The 18,541-nt window shown below is 36.5% G+C and overlaps 1 pseudogene; it reads left to right on the top strand.

The window, feature by feature from the left end:
* Positions 1–2,727: 2,727 nt before the first annotated feature.
* The window catches only part of LOC101678606, a 64,597-nt pseudogene continuing 48,783 nt past the window's right edge, over positions 2,728–18,541 (top strand).

Below are 18,541 nucleotides of genomic sequence, written 5' to 3' on the forward strand. Positions count from 1 at the left end.
TTTGAAAAAATGTTTTGCAGGTATTTTGATATACATTTCCAGTGAAAAAAGCATCTTGTCTCTGGTAAAATAAATGTAAGCATTTAATATTTGTAGCACATTGACTTGCAGTACTTACCAACAGAAATGCTCAATTATTTGTGCCTCACACACACACCACACAAACACACAGTAATTTCTGAGTGATTAAATTTGAGTTTTTACTAAATAGCAAATAGAAATAAAAAGTTAAATTATACTTCATAGTTACTGAACACTGACTCCAAAAAAAGTTTCTAGAGAATTGATAGGAAGAAAACAAAGAAGCTAATTGTCAACTAGAAGACAATGTTGACCTTAATGTTCTTATTTTAAAAAGAAAAATGTAGCCAGATTGGTAGAAATAATAAAAGGAGAAAAGGGTGTAAAATTCATTAGAAATTTTCTCAAAGGAGGTGGCAAGATTTCTTTGAAAAAATAAACTCTAACAGAGTATGGGAGATTTTCTTTATTTTTAGTTCAAAATCTGTTACGAAGAAAGAGTTCCAGGGAAAAGAAATATAAATGGCAGCACCAGACCTCCCAAACACTGTAGACTTCTAACACCTCCGGGGACTGCAGTTGTCTCTCCGCCTACAAATTTCAATCATCCCTGCAGCCCTAGTCTTCAACCGTCTGAGGACAACCCATCAATATAGCTGATAACAAACCCAATCTGTGGACGGGAGGGAAAGGATTCAAAATACCATTTATCCCAGAAGACACACTGACATGCTGGAATTAAGAAATACGCTTTCTCCTCACATTACATCCATTGTGCATAATGGTTGACTACTTTGGGGTTTAGCTTTGTGACTGCAGTTTGGGTGATGAATTAACAGAACTACAGGAGCCATCCCGAGATTGTGCAGGCGAACAAACCAGAGTACTGTGTTGCTCAAATGAAACCACCCCGTTACTAAGCAAACCTTTTTATCCCTCTCTGTTCTCTCTCCATAAATAATAGCATGTAATATTATGTATAACATGATATAGAATATTAATGTAGTATACATTCATTGAACTTTAGTTCACTATTTGTTGAATATTAGTATCGTCTGGATGTCCTATTCTAATATCATTTCATAGCTTTGAGAAACTGACAGTAAAAGAGACCATAGAAAAGTATTTTGAAAAGAAGACAAAACCTTCTTCTGTCATTTTATCTTAAAATCGCTACTTCACTATGGAAAACATTGACGGTGGGAAACATAAAATATTGTATTTGTGCTGTTACTGGTACAGATGATAATAAAATAATGCAGTGACCCCCCCCAGCATGGTGAGCCACATAGCAAAGAGGTCACGACATGGACTCTGGAGCCAGATTAACTAGATTAAAGTGCTGGATTTAACTTGAGTTGAATTGTTTATTTCTAGGAATCCTTCAGCAAGTTACTTACTTCAGGTGTCTAAACTATAAAAATGGAACGACAATACCAGTGATTTTGCTAGGGTTACTGGAAAAATAAGTAAATTCATGCAATGCACTGAAAAACCCACCAAGCATGTCATAATGGCTAGATAAATGTTTGCTTTTAAATTGTATGTTTACACAGACACTCAGACACAAACATGTTCTTTCTCAAACTTACTTACACATATATCACATAAAAATACCATGGGAGTTATTTAGAAACAAAATGTTGGTAGGAAGAGGAACTTGCATCTGGAAGCAAAAGACTGGGGTTCATTCCCTGACATCAGCAAGCATTGTGCTGAGATTTGTGTTTTGTGGTTTTCTTGGTACTCTCCTTTCTCAATTTCTTTTCAGCTCATTTCTTTATGTTCCAGAAAGAAATTATTTATAAGCTTCATAGATGAAAAATAAATCATTTTGATATACTCTGGATCCTATACTATACTCTTGACCAGAGCACTTCTTTAAAAGTATGTCTGTGGCTATCTTAAATGTTATAGAAGTAACATAAAGATTTAAGTATTTATTTATTATTCAATAGAACTGTGAAATTTTCATTTTAGAAGTACATACAGGAAATAAGGAGGAGAAAATATTGACATTTAGGCATTTTAATCTATATATCAAACTGAATTGGAGTTTGAATTCCCAGAATAGATCAGGGTTGCAGTCATTAGACGTATCTGTGTGCTGAAATAAGCCTAAAGAACATTCTAGAAGTCTTCCCTTGCACTTTTAAAATTTAGCTTAAAGATGTTTGTGTAATAGGAGGGGGGGAAAGTGACTATTAACTGTAAACATTTCCCAATGTTTTTCCCATTTTCGTTGCTTCTCCTCCCATCTACATGCATTTTCAAGTATGTATGCACACACACACACACACCCCACTGTTGGTGTTCATATTATATTTTAAAACTATCGAATCTGTCAAATTTAAAGATACAACTCAGGGGAAATTTAGGTTTTCTTCAGAAAGACGTTTCTCTTCTTGGCTTTCATTTTCTTAAAGATAGTTATGATGTTGAAGAGATATTTAAACATTAAATATATTGAAACCATAATGAAGAGTGTTTCTTAGAAGAAAATGGAGAGGAAAAATAAGAAAGAGTGGCTAGAAAAAGCAACATGGCTGAGATGCAAAAAGATGAAAAAAAATGAGAGGGAAGTTTGGATGTATTCTATGATCAATGATGTCTGGCACTTGAGACCCTGCTTCCCATGTTCCATCAATAGCTATACTTATGGGCGTGAGATAGGCATCTGAAAGCAATGGTTGGATCTCAGGGTACATGCACTACAGCCTTCTCAAGACTTCTGTACGCCACATTGAACAGAAACAGCAGAATAGAAGTCCTCCAAATTACTTGCAAAACAAGGTAATGGGCTCCTCCACAGGAAGACCCCAAACTGGGAATTTAAATTATAAACTAGTTGGTAATGTTTCCTACCACTCCACAAGTGTATGGGTTAGCAAATGAAACTACATGTACACTGAATTGAACAATTAAATAAATGGGTGGTCAAAGGTAGGACCCAGTTTTCTCAGCATTGAAATATAAGCTTACAGGTAAAGATAGGAGACTAGAATAATGACAATGGATTTTAACTGGAGATTTCAGTACAAACTAATGTTTAGCTTAATATACATATGGTTGGTTACATATAGAAATACTTATGGGTATGTGTAAGTCAGGCTAGTACACATACACATGTATTTCCTTTTTCTGTCCCCTGAAAGGGCTTAAAAAAAATACACCACAGTATCAATGAGGACATCTCATGCACAGATCTTGGTTTGTTTGTTTTGTTTTTGTTTATTCCAGATCTTAGTTTATTAGCATTCACTAATCAAAGGAATCTGTGTTTTTTGTTTTTGTTTTTGTTTTTGTTTTTTAATTATGTCCAGATGGCCACTATATAGTACATAATTAGTTTTTGATATAGTGTCCAATGATACATTAGTTAAGTATAATAACCAGTGCTCATCACAACATGTGCCCTCCTCAATACCCATCACCTTGTTACCCACCTCCCCCCAACCCTCCTACTCTCTGAGACCTTCAGATTGCTTCCCTGGGTCCATAGTTTCTCATGGTTCATCTCCCTCCCTGACTTCTCCCCCTTCGGATTTCCCTTCCTTCTCCTATGGTCCTCTGTGCTATTGCTTATGGTCCACATATAAATGGAACCATATGATAATTGTCTTTCTCTGCTTGACTTACTTCACTTAACATAATCCCCTCCAGCTCCATCCATGTTGATGCAAATATAGGTCTTCATCATTTCTGATGGCTGAATCATATTCCATTGTATATATGGACCATATGTTTCTTATCCATTCATCTATTGAAGGGCATCTTGGCTCCTTCCACAATTTGGCTATCGTGGACATTGCTGCTATGAACATTGGGGTGCATGTGTCCCTTCTTTTCACTACATTGTATCCTTGGGGTAAATATCTAGTAAAGCAATTGGGTCATAGGGTAGCTCTATTCTTTTTTTTTTAATATAATTTTTTATTTTTTATAAACATATATTTTTATCCCCAGGGGTACAGGTCTGTGAATCACCAGGTTTCTCACAAAACAAACTGAGGGTAGCTCTATTCTTAACATCTTGAGGAAACTCCATACTGTTTTTCAGAGTGGCTGTACCAACTTGCATTCCCAAAAACAGTGTAAGAGGGTTCCCCTTTGTCCACGTCCTTGCCAACATTTGTTGTTTCCTATTTTATTAATTTTTTTCATTTTAACTGGTATAAGGTGGTTTTGTGGTTTTGATTTGTATATCCCTGATGGTTAGTGATGTTGAGCATTTTCTCATGTGTCAGTTAGCCATTTGTATGTCTTCTTTGGACATGAGTCTTCTGCCCATTTTTTGACTGAGTTATTAGTTTTTTTTTATTTTGAGTTTGAGACATTCTTTGTAGATCTTGGATATCAGTCCTTTACCTGTAATGTCATATGCAAATACCTTCTCCCTTTCTGTGGGTTCAACAGTGTTGTTGACTGTTTCCTTTGCTGTGTAGAAGCTTTTTATTTTGATGAAATCCCAATAGTTCATTTTTGCTTCTGTTTCACTTGCCTTTGGAGATATGTCTTGAAAGAAATTACTGTGGCTTATATTGAAGGCAAGCTCTTTAAATAAATGGCTGATTCAAAGAATGAGGCAGAAAGTGTAGAAGATAAACCAAGGATATCTGTAGTACCAGAAAGAAGGTGGCCAAAAGTACACAAATAAAAACCACAAGGCTGAGGACATTCCAAAGGGACTCAGGGGAAAATTGAAAGAGCTCCAAATTGCCAAAAGTGGAATAATTTGGACAACAAGTACAACCATTTTAACCCACAGTTAAAGTAAATATAGGAATATTCATACTGACTAGAATAAATGCTTGTATAAATAAATGTCAGTAAATTGACAAGTGTCTCATGCAAAAGTATTCCAAATAATGAATGTAGGTACTCCTCCTTCCAAATAGCACAGTATGAGAAGGAAGAACAACAACAACAACAACAACAAAAAAAAAAAAAAAAAAAACAGTTTAAAGAGTAGCTTTATAGTGGAGAAACCAGACAAAAACTACATCAAGTCAGTTGAGCAAGATTAATGTCTACAGTGATAACTTATATTGGCGCTTAAGATTTTATTTATTTACTTGACAGAGAAAGAGAGATCACAAGTAAGCAGAGAGGCAGGCAGAGAGAGAGGGGGAAGCAGACTCCCCACTGAGCAGAGAACCTGATGCAGGGCTCTATCCCAGGATCATGACCTGGGCTGAACCCAGAGGCTTAACCAACTGAGCCACCCAGGTGCCCCAGAGATGTGTGTTCTTGAAGGGAAATAAGAAAGGCAATCTGCCTTGTTGGTATTTCTCCCCAAAACACATTGCCCCAATCTAATGAGAAAAACATTGCACAAATTCCAGTTGAGGTACATCCTACAAAATACCTCAGAATCCACAAAACTATCAAGGTTTTGAAAAAGAAGGAAAATCTGAAAACTCCCACAGCCAGAAGGCATGACATCTAAGTGTAATATTGGAACCTCGATGGAATCCTTGGAGAGAAAAGGACATTAGGTAGATATGAAGGAAACCGAATAAAATATGGATTTTAGTACATAATAATGTATCAGTACTGGTTTCTTAGTTACAACAAATATACAATGCTAACATAAGCTATAAATAGTAGGGGAAATCAAATGTGGGGTCTAGGGGAATTCTATCCTCTGTTTGCAATAATACTGTAAATATAAAACTGTCCTAAAATAAGCAGCTCATTTTTTAAATGATGTATTGACATATATGCCCATACATGTGTATGTATGTATGTGTGCATGTGTATGAAGATCCCATGTATCTTTCCAACCTCATGTCAGGCCAATTTCTCTAGGCACGTGTTATATTTCAAAAACACCAAACTTCTAACAGTTCCTCGGATACTGCATGTTTTCTTTTACCTCTGTGCTATCTCTGCTAAACCTTTCCTCCCACATTCTTCCCTTATGACTGGTTCATACTTATCTTTGGAAATATTACACATTTCCAAGAAATCTGCTCTACATCTAAATTAAGAGCCCCTCTTATATATTCTCATGGCACCCTACACATCTCCTGTCAAATAATTAATTTAACATTTCCATCCCTAGCAGAGTGGGCTCCAGATAAAGGGAAGAAAAAAAACAGATAGGACCTACAACTTTTTGCTAGAAACACACACTTCCAGCTCACCAACCACATCTCCTCACCACCATTTAATTTTTACAATTAGGAAAAACTAGAAAGTACAAAAACGTATACCCACCTTTCCACCTTGTTAACTTGTCCATTGTTTAACCCTCAGTCCAAAGTTCCACATATTCAAATTTCCTGTCAATTCAAGAAAGTCTTGAAGTGGTTCCTTAGAATCCTATGACCCTGAATAATGCCATTGAATGTGGCATTCATTTGTGTAGCACTATAATTAAAAATAAGATCTGACACGTAATATACTCTCAAGAAACACTAATTGAACTGACCTGAACTGAACTGGCCAGTGATTTTCCTCTGGAAGAAGCATACATAGATTGGACGTTTTTTCCCAAAGGGAAATGAATCCATTTGGAGACTGATAGAGTCAAAATAATTCAAAGTAACAACAGCAAGTGCCTCTGACAATCTTACTTTATTATTAAAAGGACTTACCAACTACAACTACTTGTTCTTAATATTGTTTTTTAATGGCCAAGTATTACTATTCTAAAACTAAAGATGAGAAAGAGAGAAAGTTTCCATATGGAATAATTTCAAGGTAACTCAGAAACAATTCTAATATTGTCCTCCCTTTCAAAACCTTAACATTTCTAAGGCAAAAATTATAATTATGTGAGAAAATAATATAAATGCCAATCCCTAAGACACTGAGTCAAATGACTATGGAAATGAACAGATATTATATATATTCTTGAATGATTATTTTACCATTGGCTCCAAATATTGTAGACTGTCCTGATCTTTTTGTCTTTAGTACACTTTTTTACCAAAGTCTTTGTTTCCAAAAAGAAAAAAAAAAATTACTCTGTTCCAATATGTTAAATAAAAGTTTAAGACCCTACTAACTTCAGGCTTATGTAATGTTAATGCATTTCTATTTTATTTTCCAATATACTTGGATTAAATATTAATTTTGAGGAAAAGTTACCAATGTAACATAAAATATAGCTTTTTAAAAATAAAAGCATCAACAATGACTAAAGAAAGCTGGATATTGCGCCAAAAAAGAGATTTTAATAAGTGTCATGGTCACAGAAGCCTACTGTTTAAAAATTAATTTTTAATTTGAAAACATTACTGGCAGCACCAAGAGTGCACAAAACATATTCTCTCATTACCAGAGCCACTCCTTGGAGCATAAATGCCAAATGCTCTAAGGTAGGGACAAAGAATACTTCAAGCCCTTGAAGAACTATGACAAATATCTGTAAGTATGCACAATTGCTTCCAACCAAAATTTTCCCAAAGAAAAATGTTCAAAACAAAAAAATGAATTAAGCATTTACTTATCCCATAAATAAGCATGATCTGTCTTGAGGTTTTTTGTTTGTTTGTTTGTTTTTTAAGTACTTGCATTTGAATAAGTATTTTTGAGAGAAAAAAAAAATAAATGATTTTTTTTATGTCAACGAAATGACCTTAGAATAATTATCTCAAACTACCGATACCTTAACTTCACATTAACCAAATACATGATGTGAACCCAGGATCAGTTGAGGTGATGCGTACAAAGAACAGGCGTTGGTCTCCAAGAGCCTGTACTTGACTGGAGGAGGGCCTAACTAAAAAACAACTAGATCTCAGTGATACAGACAAAGCAGCTATAGAACCAGTTCAGACTGGTTCAGTTCAGATCCTCTCCAGAGGTTGTGATTTGCTGTAAAGCTTTGACCAATAGTGCATATATGTAGGCTATAAAACATTTAGCATTCTCACCAAATATATGAAGAGGTGCTTAAAAGGATATATCTGAGATACACTCTCCTAAGGAAAAATGGTAAAAGACTTTGAAATTTAGTGGTTGCCCTGGGCTAGCTCATTCATCTGGGTTCTCTTCATCTTTGTCTATCTCTGACTGGGCTATTTTATTGCTCTATACAGACAGATATTAATTTCTAATGAAGCGATACCAATATAAATAGTTCCCAGCCATATAAATGCAAGCTATATCTGTTAGAATGCAATTGATTATAGCCCTATAGGTATTCAAAAGTTGGCCGTTATTTGTATATTGGTTTCGGTAGTTCTTATCTGACTGTAAATGTGGGACTTGGAGTTATCTTTTTTTTTTATTATAATTTTTTATTTTTTTATAAACATATATTTTTATCCCCAGGGGTACAGGTCTGTGAATCACCAGGTTTACACACTTCACAGCACTCACCAAAGCACATACCCTCCCCAATGTCCATAATCCCACCCCCTTCTCCCAAACCCCCTCCCCCCAGCAACCCTCAGTTTGTTTTGTGAGATTAAGAGTCACTTTTGGTTTGTCTCCCTCCCAATAATGAAACAAGATGGAGTTATCTTTTGAACCACCAGTTTTCCCCATTAATTGATGACTCCGATAAATTCTCTGACATGTGTTCATTTTAAATCTGTATGAGTCATGATTTTATCATTTAAAAAATTATCCTTCAGCAAGTGAATGAAGAAACTTTAAATCAGGTAGGGTGTTTCTGTCTACTGCTGTTACTCATATTTCAAGAAAGTGATTCAGAACCAGCACAGGCTTCATATGTGGTTATGGACGGTGTTCTTCAATGTTTGCTCCTTCAGAAACAGAGAATGATGAGCTGAAGCCATAGATTCTAAAGAGAAAAATGCCCCAGCAAGAAGAAAAATGTGAAAAAACCATCACATGGTAAATATTTAGAAAGACAGTCCATGATGTCTAGAAACATTTATTCTGACCCAAGTGATCAAGAAGTGTGTACACTCTGAAGGATGGGTTGCATCCTCTTATAACTGCTCTACAATGCTGTGCCACGTGTTTATAATTCATGGTGTCATCTAAGGTACTTCCATTTGTTTTCAGAGCAATAACACTTTCTCAAGTAAATTAAAAGTCTGGCTGTTTAAATTAGATCACTCTATCTTAAAAATACAAGCAATTCTAAAATGGAAGGAAATTCAGGCTTTACATATTTCTTGAGTTAAATGAAATGTACTAATTTACCAGCTTGTTCTGCAATATGGTTCAAAATAGTTATAGATCTGTGCAGATATAGATAGAGATATATGTACTAGAAACTCAAAAGGGAAGTTCCAGATTACACAATGACCAGCAATTTCTAAAGCGATGTAGAAGTAACAGAGTACATGGCCAAGAATGGAGTAGAGGGCTTTTAAGTGTCATGCTGCGACAAGAATGTAACAGTCAGGAGCCACCCGCGTGGCTCAGTTAAGCCTCTGCTCAGGTCATGATCTCAGGGTTCTGGGATCAAGCCCCACATCAACTCTCTGAGCTCTCTCTGCCTGCCTCTCTGCCTACTTGTGAACTCTCTCTCCCTCTGTTAAATAAACAGATAAAATCTTAAAAAAAAAAAAAGGAATATAATAGAGTCAGTTCAGAAAGCAAAAAGGAAACAATGTTAGGGAAGAATCTTTGCAGATAACTGTACTAGGAGATATATGCCCCAAGGAGAATGTGTCCTATTTCCTAATGGTTATGCCATGTTATAACTCCATCTAAAGAGAGACAGAGACGCCTTAAGGATCTGACTCAGAGGCTTCATACGCATTCCCTTTGGAAAATATATGGACCTGGGTCTGTCACCCAACTGGAAGATTATAGGCAAGATATATAGGACTAGTGGCTACTCTGAGGGCTAAGCAAAAAGGAGCTTTCTAAATTCGTGGCTATTCACACTTCCAAATTTCTCCTAAAGTTTTGTGGGAAAAAGGACGTTATCTCCCTTCAGTAGGAGGGAAGCAAATCAGCATGAACTCATTGTGGATCCTATCCAAAAGAGTCATCTGGAAGGTACAACAGGTTTCATGAGAAGAAAGCCAGAATATAGGCATTATCACATCATGATCCATGATCAGGAAAAACTGGCAAATGTAACCAGAATTGACAGGATTAAAATATTAGAGGCAGATCACTCAAAACCTAGGCAGCTTTATAACCTTATCATTAAAAAATGCTGAAAATCCATACATATGCACATACATACCAGATTCCAAAAGAGCTAGATAATTCTAACATGTCAGAAGACATTTTAAGGGGCGCTTGGGTGGCTCAGTTGTTAAGTGTCTGCCTTCGGCTTAGGTCATTATCCCAGGGTCCTGGGCTCCCTGTCCAGCAGGAGGCCTGCTTCTCCCTCTCCCATCCCCCTGCTTGTGTTCCCTCTCTCACTGTGTCTCTCTCTCTGTCAAATAAATAAAATCTTAAAAAAAAAATACGTTTTAAGTTCTGAATAAATAAAAACTATAGCAAATGGAGGAATTTTGTCTTAAAAATAAAAGTAGCCCAATGAAAGGGCACATAGGAATGACTAAGCCTGCTGATTATAAAGAAAAAGCAAAATAAACATAGAATAGAGATAATCATGCAACAAGTACCTTGAAGGCAGAGCATATGGCCAAGCTGGGCCAAGAGGGAAAATGTGGGATGATAGGGCACCATGTCCAGGGTTGCATATTTATGTAGCTTGTTGTGATTAACTTTATTAGTATATTTTACATTCAGCTGCAGATACTGGTCATCCAAAATGTTAACATACCAGTAAACAAAAAGTCACATAAGACCCCCTGAGACTTTTGCACTATAATGATATCATTCTGTTATATATCAATCACGTATTACCCAATATGAGTTACAGAAACACTCCGTTTTAGCAGAGCAGACCACCTCGGCAGATAACCAGGGGCTCTGGAAGGAATTAGCCACCAGTGGTGACAGAGGGTTGGCATTATCACTGCAACTACACAGCAGAAATACTCAGTGATGGCAGTGCCGCTGGTGTTGGTGAGGGTCCAAAGAATCCACAAGAGTTCACAAGAGAGGTTTAAATTCCCAGGCCTAGAGAGCTCTCCACAACTCAATAAGGAGCAATGACATAAGACCTCTCCTGATCTTTTTATTTCTTCTTCCTACTCCCACTTTATCCTGGAGGAGGCAGAGTGTGCTGTTTAGAATGCTTTGTTTATGAGAAAGGGGGATGGGGTGGAAGAAAGAGTTAAATATCAATGTGGAGAAAGAGAGAAGAAGCCATTCATGTGTGCCTCATTGAGTTTGACGCTTCCTTGTCTATACCAAGCAAGCAGATTAGGGGATGATGTTTTGACCATTACATAGGTCTGGACATTTTAATTACTGTCTAGATGGCTTTGTATGATGGCCAAGTAAGCATAAGAATCATGGGGTTACAAAATCCAGGGACAAAGAAGGTTAGATTAATTTAAAATTAATTTAAAAGAACAGATGACAACAATGGAGATATTTTGTGTTACAATCAACAGACCCTGACATATATATCTCTAAGATTATTTATTGATGTCAAATTCTCAAGTTTTCTGGACAGTATTTTGATAATATAGTCTAGAAAAACTGGACCCTTTATTTCTTAAATTTCTCTTTTAGGAAACTATCATATGTTAGCCCATCTCCTCCCTCTGCCTCTCCTCTGCTCACTCGCTCTCCTCTCTCTCAGATAATTAATTAATTAAAAATTAATTTACAAAATGATTATATTGTTCATTATAAATAGAAAAAGTGTTAAATTCCATATAATACATATATAAATGCATTAGTTAAAGCAAGATCATTTGTAAGACATTAAAACCAAACTCACATAAAGCAATAATGGGGGATTCCATTGACTTGCAGAAGCTGGAAGTTCAAACTCATACTGGCTTTAGGCATTAATTGAACCATAAAATCAGAGGATACATTAAAACTCTTCCTGACTTTATACTGTCTCTCAGCTCTGCTATTTCCTGTATGGACTTTATTCTCTGGCAATGGTGGCATTGGCAAATTGGCTTATATCAATCTGAGGGCACTAATTCCAATGAAATTATGGTAATTTTCTTCCAGTGTTTCCACCAAAAGCCCAGAGAAATCCTCATCCATGCCAGTTGTCTTGGTTCATTTTCTTTGTCCTACACTACTGTGGACAGAAATGTAATGTTTTGATTGGCCATGGTTTGGTCAGATGCTCAGACTTATGGTATGAACTATGGAATGGATAATAGAAAGTCTCTATTAGCAAAAGGAGGGAAAAAGAAGCTAAAAGACACTAACAGTTAGAAATTCTAACCATCCCAGTGCACTACGATGGTTATTAAAAGAATGCCTTCAAAGACATTTAACCAAGATAGAGAAATCGGAATATATTTAAATGAATAAATAGGACATTATATCAAACACGTCTATATATAATGTATTTTTTTGTATTGATAGAAAAATAGATGGATATTAGATATATACATAGATGTTTAAGTTATGATCTTGACTTTGGAAAGAACTATAGAAGCATATTATGAAGGTCAAATTCTCCCAAATATTATGCTTATGTCTGATGATAAAATTATGAATAATTCATTTTTCCTTTGTTTCTTTTTTCTCCATATTTAAGATAATATACATACATACATACATTTCTTTAGTAATCAGAGAATTTCTTAAAATAAGTAAAACAAAGCAACAAATAAATCAGTGAAAATAGTTTCCTGTGTCACAATGGTTGTCATCTCAGCAGAAATGGAGTTTGTTCCAGAGAATTCTAACAAGAGGCAAGATTTGTTTATCCAGAGTGCCAGAATGCTTATAGTAATAACCCCTCTTCCCCCCTGCACTTTCATTATTCTGGCTCTCCCTATCTCATAAATTCATAGGAAGTCAGGGCCAAAAATGTCCTTGGAGGGGATTGAGTCCCAGAACTTTATTTTATAAATGAGGGAAGTCTAGCCCAGAGAAATGCGGGGACTTGTCATCAGTCAACAGGCACAAGTGGCAGAGCAAGGACTGGGACTCCACTCTATCTACTCTGAACCACGTAACCCATTCAACAAATCTTCTGCTTTTTCTTTACTTAAACATATATTCATTGAGTACATTTAATGTTTACAAGAAACTGTGCTAACATGTGGGATATATAAGGACAAATGTCTTGTGGAAACATTGATACAGGTTCACAAAGAAATATAATATCGTGTTTGTTTAAAAAAAAAAAAAAAAAGCTAAGATTGGGACACCAGGGTAACTTCTGCACTTAAGCACCTGACTCTTGATTTCTGCGCAGGTCATGATCTTAAGATTGTGGGATCAAGCCCTGTGTGGGGCTCCATCTCAGCATGGAATCTGCTTGAGATTCTCTCTCTCTCCCTCTGCCTCTCCTCTGCTCACTCGCTCTCCTCTCTCTCAGATAATTAATTAATTAAAAAAAATAAATGCTGGGGAACCTGGGTGGATCTGCCAGTTATGCATCCAACTCTTGATTTCAGCTCAGATCATCATCTCAGGATTGTGGGACTGAGCCTCACATCAGACTCTGTGTTGGGCATGGACCCTGCTTAATATTCTCTCTCTCCCTCTCCTTTAACCCCTCCCCAAACCTCACCCCTGTTGGCTCCTCCCCCCCAAAGAAAGGGTCTTAAAAGGAAGTTTCTCTGAGAAGAGAAGAAATCAAAGAAGGATGAAGGCACAGAAAAGTAAACCCACTGGAAAACTGTTTGAGAGACTGTATAGAAACTGAAAATATAGTAGACTCCATAAAGTATACCTCTGAATGAAAAATAACAGACTATATTTCTCTATAAATGCAATATATAGTATGATTCTTAATGTGTATTTAGAATATATATTCTAAATATATATATTTATACATAAATATAAAATAAATATATATTATCCCTTTTTTTTTAAGCCGAATCAGGGTTTTTTGTTTTGTTTTGTTGTTTTGTTTTTTAAAGATTTCATTCATTCACTTGACAGAGAGAGAGATCACGAGTAGGCAGAGAGGCAGGCAGAGAGAGAGAGGGGAAGCAGGGAGCCGGGAGCCCGATGCAGAGCTCGATCCCAGGACCCTGAGATCATGACGTGAGCCGAAGGCAGAAGCTCTAACCCACAGAGCCACCCAGGCGCCCCTATATTATCCCTTTCTAAGGCACACCTCAACGAGGAATCCAAGAGTTAATTTCTCAGTCAAGGTTTCAGGGACACCAACCACACTTGACCGTGTGGCAGAAGGTTATTTTCTCTTCTGTGATTAGAAGATCTCTTTTACGTCACTCTATTCCATCTCCAAAGAAAGTAAACTAAGAAGGCTGTAATAGCACAAGGATGAATGGGGATCCTCTACAAACCCCCAAATGTGACATATCAGTGTCCACATTTTGGAAACTTGAAAATGAGATTTTGGTAACAAGTCTATATATGAAACCTAGTATAGATAAATAAGTAGAAATCTTCTTCCAGAATATAACCATCAAACAAACAAAAACAAAAAACAAAGATATACAAGTAGAGACAAATTATTTCTGAGTTGTAGTAAATAATTACATAATTTTACTTCATGGGATGAGGAATTCCTCATAAATGCAATTTCACTAAAAATATCTCATTGACGTAAGAATGGTTAATGAATAAATCAGCAGTGAAGAAATACTTTCCACAATGCTTAGATATGCAGGGAAAGTTCAGTAGTCCAGATTGAAGAGCAAGGTTCTTTGTTCCTGAAATTCTATGATGGGTTACATTTTAATTCTCAAATGCAGTGATTTTAAATCTAGGAATACATTAACTTCTTCATAACCTCTGTGTTTCAATAGTATTTATAATACTTAAATAGCTATTATTTTAATAAACTTTTTCACTTAATATTGCATTCACCCATATGTTAAAACATTTATTTCTAGGAATAGATACCATTTTAAGAGTGCTATCACACTCCCTCTCTTACCTTCAACCCTACAATTTTTACACTTATTTGGTTTATATTCACATTTGACTTTCTGGCATTTACAAAAACATCTCTCCTGCTGGTTCAGAAAATGTAATATTTTCAATGTGCAGTGTTTGTCTACAGTCTGCTAGTTTATCATTTTGTGCTTATGTGATTTTCTTGTAGCTAATGATGCATTTCCTTTCTACTTACTTTAGCAAAATAAAAGAAAAACCAATTCAGGCACATCATTCAATAAAACCACTGTGTACAGCAGTCCTTTTTGCAATCTGAATCGATGATGATTAATAGCTATCTAGCTCTTTCCTTGGTTTTATAATTAATTGTCGGATTTTAACCATTAAAATCTCAATGCTTCAAATTTAAAAAAAAAAAAAAGTTCTTTGGGGCCATTAAAAAACCAAAGCAAATAAGAGAGGCAGGAAGAGAAGGAGCAGAGGGAGAAGCTAATGAGGGAAAAATGATGAACAAGAAGAAAAGAAGGGGACGAAAACTGGTAATCATAGAACTGAAAAGCCTCTAGGAAATAAACACAGGGAATCAGCTGTAATAATTCATGTCCCATTGTGCTTTTGGGGGAAGCCAAAATGATACAACCTAGTTGTTCACAGTGCAGGTTAGCCTGATGTTTGGCAGCTCTCTGACATGCGAGTTGTTTTTATAATAAATGTTATAATAACATACATTGAGTAATCAGCATCATTTAAGCAAAAGATAATCCCAAGTGCCAACATTCAAGTCCCCCAGGTAATATCTTTAGCAAGCATTGTGATAGGAAACCAACCACATTTGGTCATGATATGGGAAAGATATTTTCTAAGACCAAAGAGCTAATTGACTTTTGGTTTGCAGTCTTAACACTGACCATTAATAGCTGTTACTTGAAGCATGTCCCTTAATCTTGTGGTGTGTCAGTGTTCTCATCTGTAAACTGGCAATATTGGCTAGTACCTACCTGGCACGATGGTAAAACTTAAATGATCTCGGCCTTGCACATTTTAAATGCTCATGAATGAATGTTATCTATTATCACCTATTATTACATATAGCCTTTTGTATGGCTTATTTTAAAACTCTGAGGAAGATGTCGTAGTTTACCTAGAGGTAAACCCCAGAATGAGAATCATAGCGCTAGTTTATTTGGAAAGTAATTCCAGGAAGCACAGATAGGTTGTGGAGAATTGGGACAGGAAGAAAGTGGGGTGGAAGCTGGACGGAGTTCTGGTGATGAGCAGGTGGTGAATACAGGCACCTGGAACTCCGTCCAGCCTGGGACCTCTCAGTAATGCTAGAGTTCCTCGGAGTTGTCTCACCTGTGGGGTATTTGTCCAATGACTCCCATCTGTCATGGCTCTGGAAGATTGAAGCCTCCGGAATTCTCAGGTTGCCTTGCACAGAGCCAGGTCTGTGGCAGGAGAGAGCCATGAGACAGACAACTGCAGAAATTTGTCATAGAAGACAAAGCTGTGCTCAGGATGGATAAGAGCCAAGAAGATGCTGGTGATCCCTGAAGAGGTTGATGACACATAAGCAACTTGTTCAGAATCCTTCAGAAAGTATTCTTTCCAAAATTATTTAATAAGCATACGCTTCTTAAATCCTTCAATAAGTAGGACTTAAAAGATGAATCAGGCATGGCTTTTCCATTCAATTAGCTAATAACCTACCTAGAAGTATAGCGTTGCTTTAACTCTCAGACTTCTTTTTTTCCTCCTTCCTCTCCATAATTCCAACTCTCCAAACAGCAGCAGGAATAAAAATTAAACATTAGCCCTACTCTTAAAGAGTACAGTAAAGTCTTAGTCCTTCTCTCCAGAGAAGCTAAAGATTTTCTAGTATTCCTTTGAGGGTATTCATGTAGCCTACGGCAAGTTATTTCACTTCGTTAAGCCCTGATTTTATTTATAAAATGGGGATAACATTTAAGTTAAAAGGTGTCTGTGAAGATTAATTATGCCTTTAATATGCTTGACACAATGTGCAGTATATGTAGGGGCTCAACAAATGGCCATTTCTTAGCAAGTTGATTTCAAACACTCTACACACTCCATTGCCATGAAGGGTTTGGACTTAGAAGGGGATAAAAAAGAGTCCGTGATCCAGCTACCTGATTCTCTAGAGTAAAGGAGAGATTACTGGCTATAGAGACAGACCCAGTATTTGTCTTCTCTACTCTTAGACCACTTATTTGAAGTTTCAACGTCTGATAGGCACTTAGCTCATTTGTAAAACCAGGATAGCAATATCTGCTTAACCAACCTAGGAAGAAAGTGTGAAACTAGCTTACGATTGAAATTGATGAGAACCATTTGAAAGGGCATAGTCTGTGTCAATAAGAAGGGGGAAAAAAACTGTCATTAAATTATTTACAGAGGAAAAAAATGTTCTTGCATTATCTGTCATATTTCAGTGGAAACAAATCTAGACACAGGCAATGTAAATTTTACCAATATCTTGTGAGGCTCATCAGAACAAGAGTAGATGCTGAGCTAAGTAAGCCACTAAATATATCATTGAGTTTATGTCAACATAAAAAATTTCAGCATTGAGTCTTTCCTCAGTTTATCCAAAGTTTTTTTATCTTAGAAATGACCTTAGATTCTGAACTGAATTTGATGAAGTGGAAGAAAATTTTTAGGGTCTCAACAAGTAGATCTGTTCTCTGAAGGCTATCACCTAATGCTCACAGTAATTATGGCCCTTGTGTTTGAGCCTTAATTACGGTAAACCCCCAAGCATGGCGTCCTGCTGCTGTCGCTTGCAGTTATATTCCTGTTTATTTCATCGAGGTTAGAACAATTGCTCCAATAGAAAGGATTGTTTAAAGGTAATATTTGTTGGCCATTCTGGAGTATAGGAAGTCTCTTTGTACTGGGAAACACATGCTGCCCACTTGTTTCTTCTTACAACTCTCCTCAACTCAATGTATACCACCAAAATAAACTCTTACTGATAGTTGCTCAGTTTCATGGGTCTAGCAGTTAAACACGTGGCTGACTACGTGCATACGAGTGATACTGCTCAACTAGGAGCCTCTTGGGAGGCAGTGTAATGTGAAGGGGAAAAAAAAAGCCTGTACTGGGAGTCAGGAGGACTAGATTCTAAACCTGCTCATCTGCTATTATTCTGTCAGTTTTTTACCTCTTCAATAGCACTACAAATGCCTCTGACTACCCTACTGCTAAGTCAGCAGAACCAAAGATGTCTATGGTCGAAAGAGATACCATTTCTTTTCTTTTCTTTTTTTTTTTTAATTCACTGTTTCTGTGATGCCTGGCATTTGGCAGGGTATATAGTTAGTGCCTCATTAGCATATGTTGACAATGCTTTTAATGCTGCACTACAATATACAAAGATAAGCTGTAACTAAGTCACATCCATCTGATCCTTTAACTGTCCCCCCACTTTCTTTATCCTGATCTATTCTCACTTATCCTCTTAATTCATCTCAATTGTTATTTCATGAAAAGACGTCAGTTAAGTTGTTTACTACCAGAGAACTTTCAAAAAGTACAAATTACAATGAAATATTCACCTGTTGGAGAATGAATAAACAAATCATTACATCTCCATATGCTTGCAATTTTTTAGCATGCACCTATCCTATGCCTGGGCACCAAGGTAGATGGTGGAGCCACCATGGTACTGAAAAGTTGC

Source organism: Mustela putorius, unplaced genomic scaffold (genome assembly GCF_011764305.1).
Source record: "Mustela putorius furo isolate JIRA1106 unplaced genomic scaffold, ASM1176430v1.1 tig00000083_pilon_pilon_pilon, whole genome shotgun sequence".
In the NCBI taxonomy this organism is placed as follows: Eukaryota; Metazoa; Chordata; class Mammalia; order Carnivora; family Mustelidae; genus Mustela; species Mustela putorius.